We start from the raw sequence: 17629 nt of genomic DNA, 5'->3' as shown, positions 1-17629 counted from the left end.
TAACGAGGAGGAGCTTTTATTCAACCAATCTCATCAATAAGGAGCTCAAAAAAGAGGGATAAACCCGCACATGATGTGAAGAAGAAAAAGAAAAAACGGAGAAGCAAAGGTAAAAAGATATCCCTCCCAAATGATGTTGCTCCTACTACTCATTGTGATGATGATAATTGCTATACCATTGGTGCTATCCATACTATTAATAATGAGAGTGATTATGCTTATGATATGAAAAGGCCCAAGCTTGGGGAAGCTATGTTTGATGAGGATGACACATTTGAGAATATATTTGCTGAAATTAATGTTTGTCCCAAGCTTGGGGATGCTACGTTTAATGAAGATGATATTTTTAGCCTCCCAAGTTTTGATATGCAAAGTGGTTATGATGATAGCATGCCTTCTACTTATGATGATTATATTGATGAAAGTGGGTTTGGAAGAGTGTCAACTTTAGGAAGTAATGATCCCACTATTTTGGAGGGTGTTGGATCTTATAATATTTATGAAAGTGGATTTGGAGAGGTCATGACTTTATTTAGTGATGAGTCTACTATCTTGGAAGAGGTTTCAATCGATTATGATGAGAACAAAGTTGCTACTTATGATGATTATTGTGATGAAACTTATGCTATAAAAAGTAGTGATGATTATATTTATAAAACTTGTCATGATTATGATTACCCTTTTTCTGAACATTACTTATTTAATGTGGAAACAATTTACAGTATTCGAGTCTCTTATGATGCTCCCACTACTATTCATGAGAAGAAATTTGCTTATGTGGAGAGTAATAAAATTTCTATGCTTGTGCATCATGAAAATAATGCTTTATGTGTTGGTTATATGGTTGAATTAATTCATGATGCTACTGAAAATTATTATGAGGGAGGAATATATGCTTGTAGGAATTGCAATAATATCAAGTTTCCTCTCTATGTGCTTAAAGTTTTAAAGTTATGCTTGTTTTGCCTTCCTATGCTAGTTGATTATTGTTCCCATAAATTGTTTGCTCACAAAATCCCTATGCATAGGAAGTGGGTTAGACTTAAATGTGCTTGCCATGTGTTTCATGATGCTCTCTTTATGTTTAAATTCTTATCTTTTATGTGAGCATCATTGAAATCATCATGCCTAGCTAAGGGCGTTAAACGTTAGCGCTTGTTGGGAGGCAACCCAATTTTATTTTAGTTTTTTGCTTTTTGGTTATGTTTAGGGATAAATAAACCATCTAGCCTCTGGTTAGATGTGGTTTTATGTTTTAATTGGTGTTTGTGCCAAGTAAGACCTATAGGATCTTCTTGGATGATAGTTATTTGATCTTGCTGAAAATTCCAGAAACTTTCTGTTCACGAAAACAATTGTTTAACATCACCAGAACGTGATAAAATACTGATTCCAATTGCAGAAGATCAATAAATAAATTATCTAGGTCGTCCTATTTTGGTAGATTTTTCTGAATTCCAGAAGTTTGCGTTAGTTACAGATTACTACAGACTGTTCTGTTTTTAACAGATTCTGTTTTTCGCGTGTTGTTTGCTTATTTTGATGAATCTATGGCTAGTAAAAGAGCTTATAAACCATAGAGAAGTTGGAATACAGTAGGTTTAACGCCAATATAAATAAAGAATGAGTTCAACACAGTACCTTGAAGTGGTGTTTTGTTTTCTTTCGCTAACGGAGCTCACGAGATTTTCTGTTGAGTTTTGTGTTATGAAGTTTTCAAGTTTTAGGTAGAGATTCGATGGACTATGGAATAAGGAGTGGCAAGAGCCTAAGCTTGGGGATGCCCAAGCCACCCCAAGGTAATATTCAAGGACAACCAAGAACCTAAGCTTGGGGATGCCCCGGATGGCATCCCCTCTTTCGTCTTCGTTCATCGGTACCTTTACTTGGAGCTATATTTTTATTCGCCACATGATATGTGTTTTGCTTGGAGCGTCATTTTATTTTCTTTTGTTTTGCTTGCTGTTTGAATAAACTACCAAGATCTAAAATTCTTAAATGAGAGAGAGTCTTCACATAGCTACATAATTATTTAACTACTCATTGATCTTCACTTATATCTTTTTGGAGTAGTTTGTCATTTACTCGTGTGCTTCACTTATATCCTATGAGTAAATGGTTGAATGATTTGAATGTCATAAATCTGAAATTATATATGTTTCATATGCCTTTCCCATGGGGAGTAATGCCTTCACATATAAGAAGTAGAGGTGGTAAATTTATTGAAGGTTAGCAAACATTGTATTGGTCACTTGAACAATTCATGAAAGAATATTGAAGGAAGAGAGATTTCACATATAAATATACTATCTTGGACATCTTCTATGATTGTGAGCCCCATTAATTATTTTCAAACCTGAGCAAATTAGTTGAAGTTGGACAAGGAAGACAACATAATGAGTTATGCTTGGGTATATTTGTATAGAAGTTATATTGTTATGGATCCTCTAACATGTGGTGCTTGCTATTTAGAATCCTTTGCTAGCCAAAATATCTGTACTAAGCGGGAATACTGCTTGTGCATCCAAATTCCTTGAACCAAGTTTCTTCCATGAGTGTCCACCATATCTACCTATATGCGGTATTTACCTGCCGTTCCAAGTAAATTTGCATGTGCCAAACTCTAAACCTTCAAATAATAATCTGTTTTGTATGCCCGAATCGCTCATGTAGCGACTAGGGGCTGTCAGTATCTTCCATGCTAGGTGGGTTATTCTCACGATGAGTGGACTCCGCTCATCATTCACGAGAAAATGGCTGGTAACTGGGATGCCCAGTCCTATGATCAAAAGATCAAAAACAAATTCGCAAATAATTTAAACAAAACTCCCCCAGGAATGTTGATAGTTGGACGGCACCCGTTGTTTCGGACAAGCCGTGGAGTGTGAATGTTGGTGGAGGGGGAGTAAAAACTTTACCTTTCTGCGTGGGAACCGCCTATAATGTATCTAGTATGGAAGATATTGGGAACTCTTGGTCGTTATGTTGACAATGAAAGCATACCTCTCAAAATTATTTTCATCTCTGTTTTTGCTTCGAGCTCTGGCACCTCTGCAAATCCCTGCTTCCCTCTGCGAAGGGCCTATCTTTTACTTTTATGCAAGAGTCAGTAGTATTCCTTCTCATTCCAACCTACTCTTTAGTTGGCAAGCATCATGTGATGGAAAGATCTAAGCATATATGGCCATTCAAATATATTTGAGCATGAATTATTATTGTTGACATTACCCTTGAGGTAAAAGGTTGGGAGGCGAAACATTAAGCCCCTATCTTTCTCTGTGTTCGATGAATACTATTTGTTCTAAAAATATGCTTTGAGTGGTAGCAATCATGGAAGACTAAATGATAGTTGAGTATGTGAAGTTTGCTGAATCAAAGCTCTGACATAGACTATTCCTGAAAATAAGATGAATTGTAATTGTTTGATGACTAATAACACAGTTTGTTAGTTTTCAAGAAAGCTTATGATCTATACTTTAACATGTGAATAGTTTGTTACTTGATCATGCAAAGTTTTATGAGATGAGCTACTGTTATGACATATGATGATGCTAGAAAAGGTGATTGAAATTATCATTGATCAAACTTGTGCGCCTGCTAGCATTCACACTTCATAAATTATTTCTTTTATCATTTACCTACTCGAGGACGAGCAGGAATTAAGCTTGGGGATGTTGATACGTCTCCAACGTATCTATAATTTATGAAGTATTCATGCTATTATATTATCCATCTTGGATGTTTAATGGGCTTTATTATACACTTTTATATTATTTTTGGGACTAACTTATTAACCCAGAGCCAGTGCCAGTTTCTGTTTTTCTCCTTGTTTCAGTGTTTCGCAGAAAAGGAATATCAAACGGAGTCCAACCAGGATGAAACCTTCAGGAAAGTTATTTTTGGAACGGAAGCAATCCAGAAGACTTGGAGTATACGTAAGGGAAGCAACAAGGAAGGCACGAGGCAGGGGGCGCCCCCACCCCCTGGGCGCGCCCTCCACCCTCGTGGGCCCCTCGTGGCTCCCCTGATGTATTTCTGCCACCTATATTTGTCCATATACCCTAAAAACATCGGGGAGCAGAATAGATAGGGAGTTCCGCCGCCGCAAGCCTCTGTAGCCACCAAAAACCAATCGGGACCCTGTTCCGGCACCCTGTCGGAGGGGGTCCCTCACTGGTAGCCATCTTCATCATCCCGGCGCTCTCCATGACGAGAAGGGAGTAGTTCACCCTCGGGGCTGAGGGTATGTACCAGTAGCTATGTGTTTGATCTCTCTCTCTCGTGTTCTTGATTTGGCACGATCTTGATGTATCGCGAGCTTTGCTATTATAGTTGGATCTTATGATGTTTCTCCCCCTCTACTCTCTTGTAATGGATTGAGTTTTCCCTTTGAAGTTATCTTATCGGATTGAGTCTTTAAGGATTTGAGAACACTTGATGTATGTCTTGCGTGGGATACCCGTGGTGACAATGGGGTATTCTATTGATCCACTTGATGTATGTTTTGGTGATCAACTTGCGGGTTCCGTGACCTTGGGAATCTATGCATAGGGGTTGGCACACGTTTTCGTCTTGACTCTCCGGTAGAAACTTTGGGGCACTCTTTGAAGTACTTTGTGTTGGTTGAATAGATGAATCTGAGATTGTGTGATGCATATCATATAATCATACCCACGGATACTTGAGGTGACATTGGAGTATCTAGGTGGCATTAGGGTTTTGGTTGATTTGTGTCTTAAGGTGTTATTCTAGTACGAACTCTTGAATAGATCGATCCGAAAGAATAAGTTTGAGGTGGTTTCGTACCCTACAATAATCTCTTCGTTTGTTCTCCGCTATTAGTGTCTTTGGAGTGACTCTTTGTTGCATGTTGAGGGATAGTTATATGATCCAATTATGTTATTATTGTTGAGAGAACTTGCACTAGTGAAAGTATGAACCCTAGGCCTTGTTTCCTAGCATTGCAATACCATTTGTGCTCACTTTTATCATTAGTTACCTTGCTGTTTTTATATTTTCAGATTACAAAAACCTATATTACCATCCATATTGCACTTGTATCACCATCTCTTCGCCGAACTAGTGCACCTATACAATTTACCATTTTATTGGGTGTGTTGGGGACACAAGAGACTCTTTGTTATTTGGTTGCAGGGTTGCTTGAGAGAGACCATCTTCATCCTACGCCTCCCACTGATTGATAAACCTTAGGTCATCCACTTGAGGGAAATTTGCTACTGTCCTACAAACCTCTGCACTTGGAGGCCCAACAACGTCTACAAGAAGAAGGTTGTGTAAGTAGACATCAAGCTCTTTTCTGGCGCCATTGCCGGGGAGGTGAGTGCTTGAAGGTATATCTTCAGATCTTGGAATCGAATCTTTTTGTTTCTTGTTTTATCACTAGTTTAGTTTATAAAAAAACTACAAAAAATGGAATTGAGTTTGTCTCATACGCTTCGTCTTTTTAATATCTTTCGTGAGTATGATGGAAAGGAAAATTGTGCCAAAGTGTTAGAAGAAGAATGCATTAAAATGTTTGGCATTAAATCTTTGAATGATGAGCATGATTGCAATGTTGTTAGTATGAACTCCTTGAATATCTATGGTACTAATGATGATTGCACTAGTCATGATGAAAATATCTCTTATAAGCATGTCGATTTTTGTGGAGTGCATAGAGTTTGCAAATACATACCAAAAAGGGATGATAGATTTTGTAAGAGGCACAAGCACTTAGAAACTAAATGGTTGCAAGAAAGGCTAGATGTTTGTGCTGAAAATTTAAAATATCTTAGCCATACTTGTGAACTTTGCGATGAACATGGTCATTTAAATATCAAATGCAAATTGTTTCATGATCGAATCGTGTCCAAAAATTGTGATGACTTGATTTCCCTTGCACATCATAATGAACTTAGTTTGCTTATGGGTTATGAAGAAATGAAACGTATAACTAACTATCTTCCAGTATTTGCCCATGATAAACTTCTTGATTTTGATCTAGAGGAAATTTATATGTATTGTGCAGTGAATTGCATTGAAAATCCTTATATTGCCAATTACATAAAGAAAAGAAAGCAAATAGAAGATGAAGAAAACACTAATGAAAGGTAAGAGACTTCCCAATATCCTCCTATTATTTCTTATGATGAGTCGGGTAACGAGGAGGAGCTTTTATTCAACCAATCTCATCAATAAGGAGCTCAAAAAAGAGGGATAAACCCGCACATGATGTGAAGAAGAAAAATAAAAAACGGAGAAGCAAAGGTAAAAAGGTATCCCTCCCAAATGATGTTGCTCCTACTACTCATTGTGATGATGATAATTGCTATACTATTGGTGCTATCCATACTATTAATAATGAGAGTGATTATGCTTATGATATGAAAAGGCCCAAGCTTGGGGAAGCTATGCTTGATGAGGATGACACATTTGAGAATATATTTGCTGAAATTAATGTTTGTCCCAAGCTTGGGGATGCTACGTTTAATGAAGATGATATTTTTAGCCTCCCAAGTTTTGATATGCAAAGTGGTTATGATGATAGCATGCCTTCTACTTATGATGATTATATTGATGAAAGTGGGTTTGGAAGAGTGTCAACTTGGGGAAGCTATGTTTGATGAGGATGACACATTTGAGAAGACTTGATGTATGTCTTGCATGTTCTTATCTGTGGTGACAATGGGATATTCACGTGATCTACTTGATGTATGTTTTGGTGATCAACTTGCGGGTTCAGTGACCTTGTGAACTTATGCATAGGGGTTGGCACATGTTTTCGTCTTGACTCTCCGGTAGAAATTTTGGGGCTCTCTTTGAAGTTCTTTGTGTTGGTTGAATAGATGAATCTGAGATTGTGTGATGCATATCGTATAATCATACTCACGGATACTTGAGGTGACATTGGAGTATCTAGGTGACATTAGGGTTTTGGTTTATTTGTGTCTTAAGGTGTTATTCTAGTACGAACTCTTGAATAGATCAATCCGAAAGAATAACTTTGAGGTGGTTTCGTACCCTACAATAATCTCTTCGTTTGTTCTCCACTATTAGTGTCTTTGGAGTGACTCTTTGTTGCATGTTGAGGGATAGTTATATGATCCAATTATGTTATTATTGTTGAGAGAACTTGCACTAGTGAAAGTATGAACCCTAGGCCTTGTTTCCTAGCATTACAATACCGTTTGTGCTCACTTTTATCATTAGTTACCTTGCTGTTTTTATATTTTCATATTACAAAAACCTATATCTACCATCCATATTGCACTTGTATCACCATCTCTTCGCCGAACTAGTGCACCTATACAATTTACCATTGTATTGGGTGTGTTGGGGACACAAGAGACTCTTTGTTATTTGGTTGCAGGGTTGCTTGAGAGAGACCATCTTCATCCTACGCCTCCCACGGATTGATAAACCTTAGGTCATCCACTTGAGGGGAATTTGCTACTATCCTACAAACCTCTGCACTTGGAGGCCCAACAACGTCTACAAGAAGGAGGTTGTGTAAGTAGACATCAGTATGTTACTTGCCCGAGATTCGATCGTCGGTATCTCAATACCTAGTTCAATCTCGTTACCGGCAAGTCTCTTTACTCATTCCATAATACATCATCCCACAACTAACTCATTAGTTACAATGTTTGCAAGGCTTATAGTGATGTGTATTACCGAGTGGGCCCAGAGATACCTCTCCGACAATCGGAGTGACAAATCCTAATCTCGATATACGCCAACTCAACAAGTACCTTCGGAGACACGTGTAGAGCACCTTTATAATCACCCATTTACGTTGTGACGTTTGGTAGCACACAAAGTGTTCCTCCGGTAAACGGGAGTTGCATAATCTCATAGTCATAGGAACATGTATAAGTCATGAAGAAAGCAATAGCAACATACTAAACGATCAAGTGCTAAGCTAACGGAATGGGTCAAGTCAATCACATCATTCTCCTAATGATGTGATCCCGTCAATCAAATGACAACTCATGTCTATGGTTAGGAAACATAACCATCTTTAATTAACGAGCTAGTCAAGTAGAGGCATACTAGTGACACTCTGTTTGTCTATGTATTCACACATGTACTTAGTTTCCGGTTAATACAATTCTAGCATGAATAATAAACATTTATCATGATATGAGGAAATAAATAATAACTTTATTATTGCCTCTAGGGCATATTTCCTTCACATACGGATCTGAATGTGGCAGACCCGTTGACTAAACCTCTTCCGCGGGCAAAACATGATCAACACTAAGACTCCATGGGTGTTAGATTCATTACTATGTAATCTAGATTATTGACTCTAGTGCAAGTGGGAGACTATTGGAAATATACCCTAGAGGCAATAATAAAATGGTTATTGTATTGACCGAAAACTTAAATACATGTGTGTATACATAAACAAATACCATGTCCCTAGTGAGCCTCTACTAGACTAGCTCGTTGATCAAAGATGGTTAAGGTTTCCTAACCATAGACATGAGTTCTCACTTGATAATGGGATCACATCATTAGGAGAATGATGTGATGGACAAGACCCATCCGTTAGCTTAGCATATGATCGTTCAAATTATTGCTACTGTTTTCTTAATGACAAATACATGTTTCTTCGACCATGAGATCATGCAACTCCCGGATACCGGAGGAATACCTTGTGTGCTATCAAACGTCACAACATAACTGGGTTATCATAAAGATGCTCTACAGGTATCTCCGAAGGTGTCTGTTGAGTTGGCGTGAATCGAGATTGGGATTTGTCACTCGGTATGATGGAGAGGTATCTTTGGGCCCTCTCAGTAATACAGCATCACAAGAAGCTTGCAAGCAAAGTGACTAAGGAGTTATTTATGGGATGATGTATTACGGAATGAGTAAAGAGACTTGCCGGTAACGAGATTAAACTAGGTAGAAGATACCGACGATCGAATCTCGGGCAAGTAACATACCGACAGACAAAGGGAACAACGTATGTTGTCATAAAGGTTCGATCGATGAAGATCTTCGTAGAATGTGTAGGAGCCAATATGGGCATCCAGGCCCCATTGTTGGTTATTGATCGGAGAGTCGTCTCGGTCATGTCTACATCATTCTCGACCCCGTAGGGTCTGCACGCTTAACGTTCCTTGACGATATATATAGTGTTATATGAGTTATGTGAATTGGTGACCGAATGTTGTTCGGAGTCCCGGATGAGATCACGGACATGACGAGGAGCTCCGAAATAGTCCAGAGGTAAATATTGGTATATAGGACGATAATATTTGGTCACTGGAAAGGTTTCAGAATGTATCGGGTATTTATCGAATCACCGGAAGGGGTTCCGGGAGGCTCCGGGACGTTATTGAGCCATATGGGCCAAACGAGGGGAGCATACCAGCCCACAAGGGGCTAGCGCGCCCCACCTCTGGCCGCCGGCCTTGGGGAGAAAAGGAAGGAGGGGAGTCGGCCTCCCCTTGCCTTCCCTCTCTTCCGCTTTCCTTCCCCCCGAGAGCAAATAAGGAAGGGGGCGCTGCCAGGGCAAGAACCCAAGGGGGGCGCCGATCCTCTTGGGGGCGCCCTAGGCTGCCTCCCCTCCTCCCCCACCTATATATATGAGAGGAGGGAGAGGGGCAACACACACCACGATCCCCAAGCCGTGTGCGGCGCCTCGTCACCCTCTAGTTCTATTTCCTCCTCCGTCCACGTCCGTTGTGCCTGGCAAAGCCTCGCGGAGAGTTTCACCACCACCGTCACCATGCCGTCGTGCTGCCGGAACTCATCTATTACTTCACCTCTCTTGCTGGATCGCGAAGGCAAGGACGTCATCGAGCTGAACGCGGAGGTGTCGTACGTTCGGTACTTGATCGGGACGGACCGTGAAGGTGTACGGCTACATCAACCGCGTTGATAAACGCTTCCTATTATCGGTCTACGAGGGTACGTAGACACACTCACCACTCTCGTAGCTATGCATCTCCATGGATAATTTTTTTTGTTTTCCATGCAACGTTCCCCAATATATTTAATTTCCACAATTTTGTAGAAAATCAAGATTTCATAAAGAAGTTCACAATTTTTTTAAACGCAAATTTGTCAAATATTCATGCTTTCAAATTGGTTTGGAGTTTCAAAACATGTTCGTGTTTTCAAAAGTTGTTTTTCAAAAAAATTGTTCGTGTTTACCAATTTTTTGGGAGATTTCAAAATCTTTCAGGATTTCAAAGTTTCTTCACATTGTTCAGAAATTGTCCATATTTTTCAAAGTCAGAGCATAAGCTAGTGATGCTTTCGGCTACTGGACTTTAGCCATCTAGGGTGCGGCACTCAACCGCTTCGCCTAGCAGCACAACGCTTGTATTGCTCTCCTCCAAACAGGCACAAGCTTATCGCCAAATGTCCTCATATGAGAAAACATAAGTAAACGGGCTTCTGCCTGAGCTTCCAAGGATAAAGGTAGATGAACAGCCATTTGATCTCCATCAAAGTCCCTTGCAATTTTTTTCAAGAATTCTTTTATAATAAGCACTCTTATCAATAGCAAAAATAGGGTTAGGTGGTTAGGTATTGTGTAGGTATGGAATGAACTTATAATCTGATGATCCAGTCGATTCCATGATTATAAGTTCATAACCCTAGCGCCCATTCCCATTTTGGTGCCATCCTAAGGTGCTACTAAATGGAAAGATCTTATCAATGTCCATGAATGTGAAATCATAGATCGAACTGCCGAATTGGCAAAATTCGGCTTCTCCTTGAATGGTTAGGTCTGAATCCCGCAACGGAGCTTCCAAAAATTTTCTTTTCGAGTTAATTTTCTCAGTTTTATTAACCCGGGCCAGAGTATTTGAAACACGAGAAAGAAGTACCACTCGGGTAATATTTCCAGAGGAGTTGCAAACGGATCTGCCGGTTCACCAATCATTGATGGCTCGGGAATTATTTTTTCTAATCCATATCTCTCTCATTCCTTTCTTACAAACAAAAGAGTTTTCTTATTGAAGGCTGGATTATATCCTTTTCAATCTTTTTTTAGTATCGGAAGGAAAAAGAAAGAAAAGATGGACTGGGTTGAACCTCAGAGTCATTAAAAATTTGGTAAACCCCATTTTAGAAAAAAGAAAAAGAAAAACCTAATCCTTTGAATCTTTGGTATCCTTCAAATCTTTGCTATGTCAGGGCCTAAGATCAGGCCGAAAGGCGTAGTCGATGGACAACAGGTCAATATTCCTGTACTACCCCTTGTTGGTACGGAGGGACGGAGGAGGCTAGGTTAGCCTTCATTCTTGTAGAGTAAATAATTGGATTTTTCTTGAGTTATTTTTTTAAGGGAAAGAAGGAAAAGGCAGATTCAAAATCTTTTTTCTTCGGACTTTCTTTTTGTCGAAGTGGAATCGTAGAACAGAATGTGATACGATGAGATAGAATGCAACATGTTTTGAAATGGATATTGTTCTCTCTTTGATCAGGGATTGCTATATGAAAAGAAGTGGAGTTTGAAAAAGGGCAACAATAAGAAATAAGAAAGAATTTTACGAATTGTACAGATGAATTCGAATTAGCCAATAAATTGGCTATCGTCTTTTCAATATAAATTCTCCATACCATTTTGTATTTCTCGACAAATATAATCTGTTTGCGCAGCTGGGCCATCCTGGACTTGAACCAGAGACCTCGCCCGTGAAGTAAATCATCGCCCCTACGATCCAACCAATTGGGCGAGGTCTCAAGAAAAGGGCGTGGAAATAGATAGAAACTCTTGTCTTATTTACTCTTTACTTTATTTTTTCTATTTAAAGTTGATCAATTTACATAATGTATCTCTTTTCTGTATCGGGGATCGTCAAAATAAGCAAAAATAGTATTTCTACGTAAAACACCCTTATGTTTGAAATTTTAAAAAACTCATAATCACAAAAAAAATGTTCACATCTTTCAAAGAGTGTTTTGGAATTTCACTTTTTTTGTGTTTTCAACAAACATTCGGCACTTAAAAAATCACAATTTTCAAGAAGTATCTCAAAAACTTCAAAATCTCGATGCTGCAATGTGTTCCTTAATATTTCGCACTTTCAATCAATCATTAATAGACATTAGTTCTACTGGCTAGTAACATGCATTCAATAGTGCGAGGTCTTCAGTTCGAGTCCTTGCAACTTGCTTCTTATTAGGGATTTTTATGTCGTGCTACAAAACACTACTTGCTTCGCCCAACGGGCTAGCCCAATCGCGTGGAATCCTTTGTGTCACGCTCTTAAATCCGTCATATACGAGGTCCCTTTTTTTTATCATGCGGGGTGCAGCCTATAACGATCAATGACCATGCATGCCTCATCTTTCGCTGTTTCCTCTTTCGCCAATCATGCAACAACAACAACTACTCGTCGACGACGGCATGTGCACCTCAATGCGATTTTCTGCCACTCTACACAGTTTATTGTGAACAAGAGCTTGAATTGTCGATTACCAGCAAATTCCTCTTTAGTTTGCAATAGTTAGGACAAATCCCCTTTTATGTAGTCCTTTAGTTCATCCATGGAGTATTAAGTTCCCATCAAAACACAAAATGCCTTGTTTACCTAGGGCCACCGAAACTAACTATGTGTATGATTATATGTCATGTGCAAAACAATAGGCATATAATTGTTATCTTGCATCGAGACCCCTCAGATGTCAGGACTGAGCCCCCCTCCTCGACCGACCTTTATGTTGTTGAGCCGTCGATTCCCCCACCCTCCTCTACCACGGCAGAAGAAGGTGGGGGAGCACAATGAATTCTATCATCTAGGTTTATTTGGTCTAGACCGAATGCCTATGCTTTGTGTCCGTTATGGTGCCGCTTCAGTGATGGTGACAGGGATTGTGCTAGGACCAATCTTGTTGTTATGGCTCCAACCTCATCTCGACATTGATCTTAGCAGCGTTGAGGGGCTAGTGAGCTTTATGGTTTTGCAGATCCCCAGACTAGGCTTTTTGGTTGTCAACGATGTGCATAAGAGTCGCTTCAGTGGCAAGATGGCTACGTCGTGGCGGACTCATACCCTCACAGTGGTGCGATGTCATCAACTTCACACTTACTACTGTGTATAGGGGTTTTGGTTGGTGACATATATCCTTCGTCTCGAACTTCTTGGTGTGCAAGCGTTGAACTCCTTTATTTTTTGGTAGGCATACAGTTCCCTTTAAGGAAACCACGGGCGACACGTCCAAGGTAGTTGGGCGCCCTGCCCTCTCCCACCACACACATATGAGAAAATATGACCCAAGATGTAGTATGCACAACATAGGAACACGTGAACACACTTCCCACCTACAACTCCCCCGTCAGTATTCTCATTGAGGTCGTGGGCGAGGTACCTATGTTTCTTGTGACTATCGTTGCCTTGCGGTTATCAAAAGTTGTAATTTTCTAAGGTTTGTCGATTCAAACTTCAAAATCAATAAAAAAAGTCAAGCAAGTCAAAACAAATACCAAGAATCATAGACATAACAAAGATGTTATTATCTACTACCCTTCTGTTCCTTGCCGCAAATTGAGAACTTAACCTACTTTTCGTATACATGGTTGCCAAACAAGTTGTATCCAAAATAGGTTTGAGCCCAAAGTCAATTAGACATTTACCTTAAGACATATTTTTTCAATATCTGCAAAAGCATATTTATTATGTATTACCCATTAAGGAATTATACAAATATGACAAGGATACCACCACGAACAATGGTCTAACGAAAAAGGATAAGGAACTAAAGTACCATCACTTCATTGCGAAAGCCAAAACCTTTAACATAGGATCGTGAGAGGCGGGTCTGCGAATACAACATACGATGTTTGATGCTTTTCTAGATCTCTATTTGTCATAAGAAGTTGTAGTAGGTTCATCTAATTCATCAACCGTGTTTATATGACATTCATACGAAACTCGTATCTTTTTTCTAGGATCATGTATCGAATTGCACATCATTTTCTTGCAACTCGAGAACCCATAATGTGAATGAAGGATGAGGTTTGTCTAGGCATATGCACGCTTGAGCTCTGCATTTAGTCCAACTTTATATCAGGACTTTGTGTTCTACAATAGTAGAAGGCCTTAATTGTTACTATATAGCTTTAGCTTCTGGTGTCTTCCATCTGTGTGATATGTCCAATTAATAGGCGATGATCAATATCGTGATTTGGATGATTCCAGAGTCCAACTGATGCATCATAAGATGTAGCTTTGTATTTTGTATATTTGGTATTATAAATATAAATAGTTTTCTCAATAAATTTGGTCAAAGCTTACAAGTTTGACTTTTCAAATAATCTATGCGCACTACATTATGAAACAGAGTGAGTATATTAGTATATCTCTGTTTGCATGCTCTAAAAGTTATGGTAGGAGAGGCCCGGAACAAGGCAAACAATATCATTTTTCAGTATGGTTGCAGAAAAGAAAAGGAAGAATTATGCCAAGGATCAACATTAAAATCTCTAAATTCACATTATGTATCATCGTTATATAACATGCAAGATAAACAAGACATCCGGTTCTTAATTTATTCGGTTCTGCTATTTCTCAGTTGACTGAGAAATAGTGAAGTCTCAGTCGACTGTTTTAGCCACTGGATCATTTGTTGCTCCAAGATTTGCGCTGGAACTGAGTTATCCTCATTTCGGCTGTGTAACACTCTTTGTCCAGCCCGTTTGCCTTTTATCCTTTGCCCCCGTCGGCCTTGGTCCTGTAGGGGCTAGAGAGTATTTGTTGGGCTTAGTAAGCAGGTGTTCGATGGGCCTTTTTCTTGTTTTCTTTTTTATTTCTTTTTGGGCGCGATTCAGAGGGGAACGGGCAGATATGTGTGCTCCCGTCGCACTACCGATGGAGATGGGCGAGGCTGCTGATGGAGTAATTTATCTTCGTTATTGTCCGCTCTCTTTTTTGTCTTTTTTCTTTTTTTGTTTTCTGGTTCGAGTAGTTGCATGTCTAATAACCCGACCGCAACTTGACTTCTTTGTTTTGTCGAAGGGGGCGCCAGTAGAGGGGGCGGGCCAGTTACAAGCCTGATAACAACCCCGCAAATGCAAGTGCCGCACCCAACAGCAACTGCATGTCCCCAAACTGTTGGGGAACGTAGTAATTTCAAAAAAATTCCTACGCACAGGCAAGATCATGGTGATGCATAGCAACGAGAGGAGAGAGTGTTGTCCACGTACCCTCGTAGACCAAAAGCAGAAGCGTTAGCACAACGCGGTTGATGTAGTCGTACGTCTTCACGATCCGACCGATCAAGTACCGAATGCACGGCACCTCCCAGTTCAGCACACGTTCAGCCCGATGACGTCCCTCGAACTCCGATCCAGCTGAGTGTTGAGGGAGAGTTTCGTCAGCACGACGGCGTGGTGACGATGATGATGTTCTACCGACGCAGGGCTTCGCCTAAGCACCGCTACAGTATTATTGAGGTGGACTATGGTGGAGGGGGGCACCGCACACGGCTAAAAGATTGAACGATCAATTGTTGTGTCTCCAAGGGGTGCCCCCCTCCCCGTATATAAAGGAGTGGAGGAGGGGGAGGGCCGGCCCTCTCTATGGTGCGCCCTAGGAGGAGTCCTACTCCCACCGGGAGTAGGATTCCCCCCTTCCAAGTAGTAGGAGTAGGAGTCAAGGAAAGGGAAGAGGGAAGAGAAGGAAGGAGGGGGCGCCGCCCCTCCCCCTAGTCCAATTCGGACTAGTCAATGGGGGGCGCGCGGCCTGCCTCTCCCTCTCCCCTAAAGCCTAATAAGGCCCATATACTTCTTCCCCAGTATTTCCGTAACTTCCCGGTACTCCGAAAAATACCCGAACCACTCGGAACCATTCCGATGTCCGAATATAGTCGTCCAATATATCGATCTTTACATCTCGACCATTTCGAGACTCCTCGTCATGTCCCCGATCTCATCCGGGACTCCGAACTACCTTCGGTACATCAAAACACATAAACTCATAATATAACTGTCATCGAAACTTTAAGCGTGCGGACCCTACGGGTTCGAGAACTATGTAGACATGACCGAGACACGTCTCCGGTCAATAACCAATAGCGAAACCTGGATGCTCATATTGGCTCCCACATATTCTACGAAGATCTTTATCGGTCAGACCGCATAACAACATACATTGTTCCCTTTGTCATCGGTATGTTACTTGCCCGAGATTCGATCGTCGGTATCTCAATACCTAGTTCAATCTCGTTACCGGCAAGTATCTTTACTCGTTTCGTAATACATCATCCCGCAACAAACTCATTAGTTGCCATACTTGCAAGGCTTAAGTGATGTGCATTACCGAGAGGGCCCAGAGATACCTCTCCGACAATCGGAGTGACAAATCCTAATCTCAAAATACGCCAACCCAACAAATACCTTCGGAGACACCTGTAGAGCACCTTTATAATCACCCAGTTACGTTGTGACGTTTGGTAGCACACAAAGTGTTCCTCCGGTAAACGGGAGTTGCATAATCTCATAGTCATAGGAACATGTATAAGTCATGAAGAAAGCAATAGCAACATACTAAATGATCGAGTGCTAAGCTAACGGAATGCGTCAAGTCAATCGCATCATTCTCCTAATGATGTGATCCCGTTAATCAAATAACAACTCTTTGTCCATGGTTAGGAAACATAACCATCTTTGATTAACGAGCTAGTCAAGTAGAGGCATACTAGTGACACTCTGTTTGTCTATGTATTCACACATGTTATCATGTTACCGGTTAATACAATTCTAGCATGAATAATAAACATTTATCATGATATAAGGAAATAAATAATAACTTTATTATTGCCTCTAGGGCATATTTCTTCAATCTCCCACTTGCACTAGAGTCAATAATCTAGTTCACATCACCATGTGATTTAATACCAATAGTTCACATCACCATGTGATTAACACCCATAGTTCACATCGTCATGTGACCATCACCCAAAGGGTTTACTAGAGGTAATAATCTAGTTCACATCGCTATGTGATTAACACCCAAAGAGTACTAAGGTGTGATCATGTTTTGCTTGTGAGAGAAGTTTAGTCAACGGGTCTGCCACATTCAGATCCGTATGTATTTTGCAAATTTCTATGTCAACAATGCTCTGCACGGAGCTACTCTAGGTAATTGCTCCCACTTTCGATATGTATCCAGATTGAGACTTAGAGTCATCTGGATCAGTGTCAAAATTTGCATCGACGTAACCCTTTACGACGAACCTTTTTGTCACCTCCATAATCGAGAAACATATCCTTATTCCACTAAGGATAATTTTGACCGCTGTCCAGTGATCTACTCCTAGATCACTATTGTACTCCCTTGCCAAAATCAGTGTAGGGTATATAATAGATCTGGTACACAGCATGGCATACTTTATAGAACCTATGGCCAAGGCATAGGGAATGACTTTCATTCTCTTTCTATCTTCTGCCGTGGTCGGGCTTTGAGTCTGACTCAATTTCACACCTTGTAACACAGGCAAGAACTCTTTCTTTGACTGTTCTATTTTAAACTACTTCAAAATCTTGTCAAGGTATGTACTCATTGAAAAACTTATCAAGCGTCTTGATCTATCTCTATAGATCTTGATGCTCAATATGTAAGCAGCTTCACCGAGGTCTTTCTTTGAAAAACTCCTTTCA

Source organism: Triticum aestivum, chromosome 3D, assembly GCF_018294505.1.
Source record: "Triticum aestivum cultivar Chinese Spring chromosome 3D, IWGSC CS RefSeq v2.1, whole genome shotgun sequence".
NCBI classification, from domain to species: Eukaryota; Viridiplantae; Streptophyta; class Magnoliopsida; order Poales; family Poaceae; genus Triticum; species Triticum aestivum.
Note: the sequence above shows the minus strand (reverse complement) of the source record.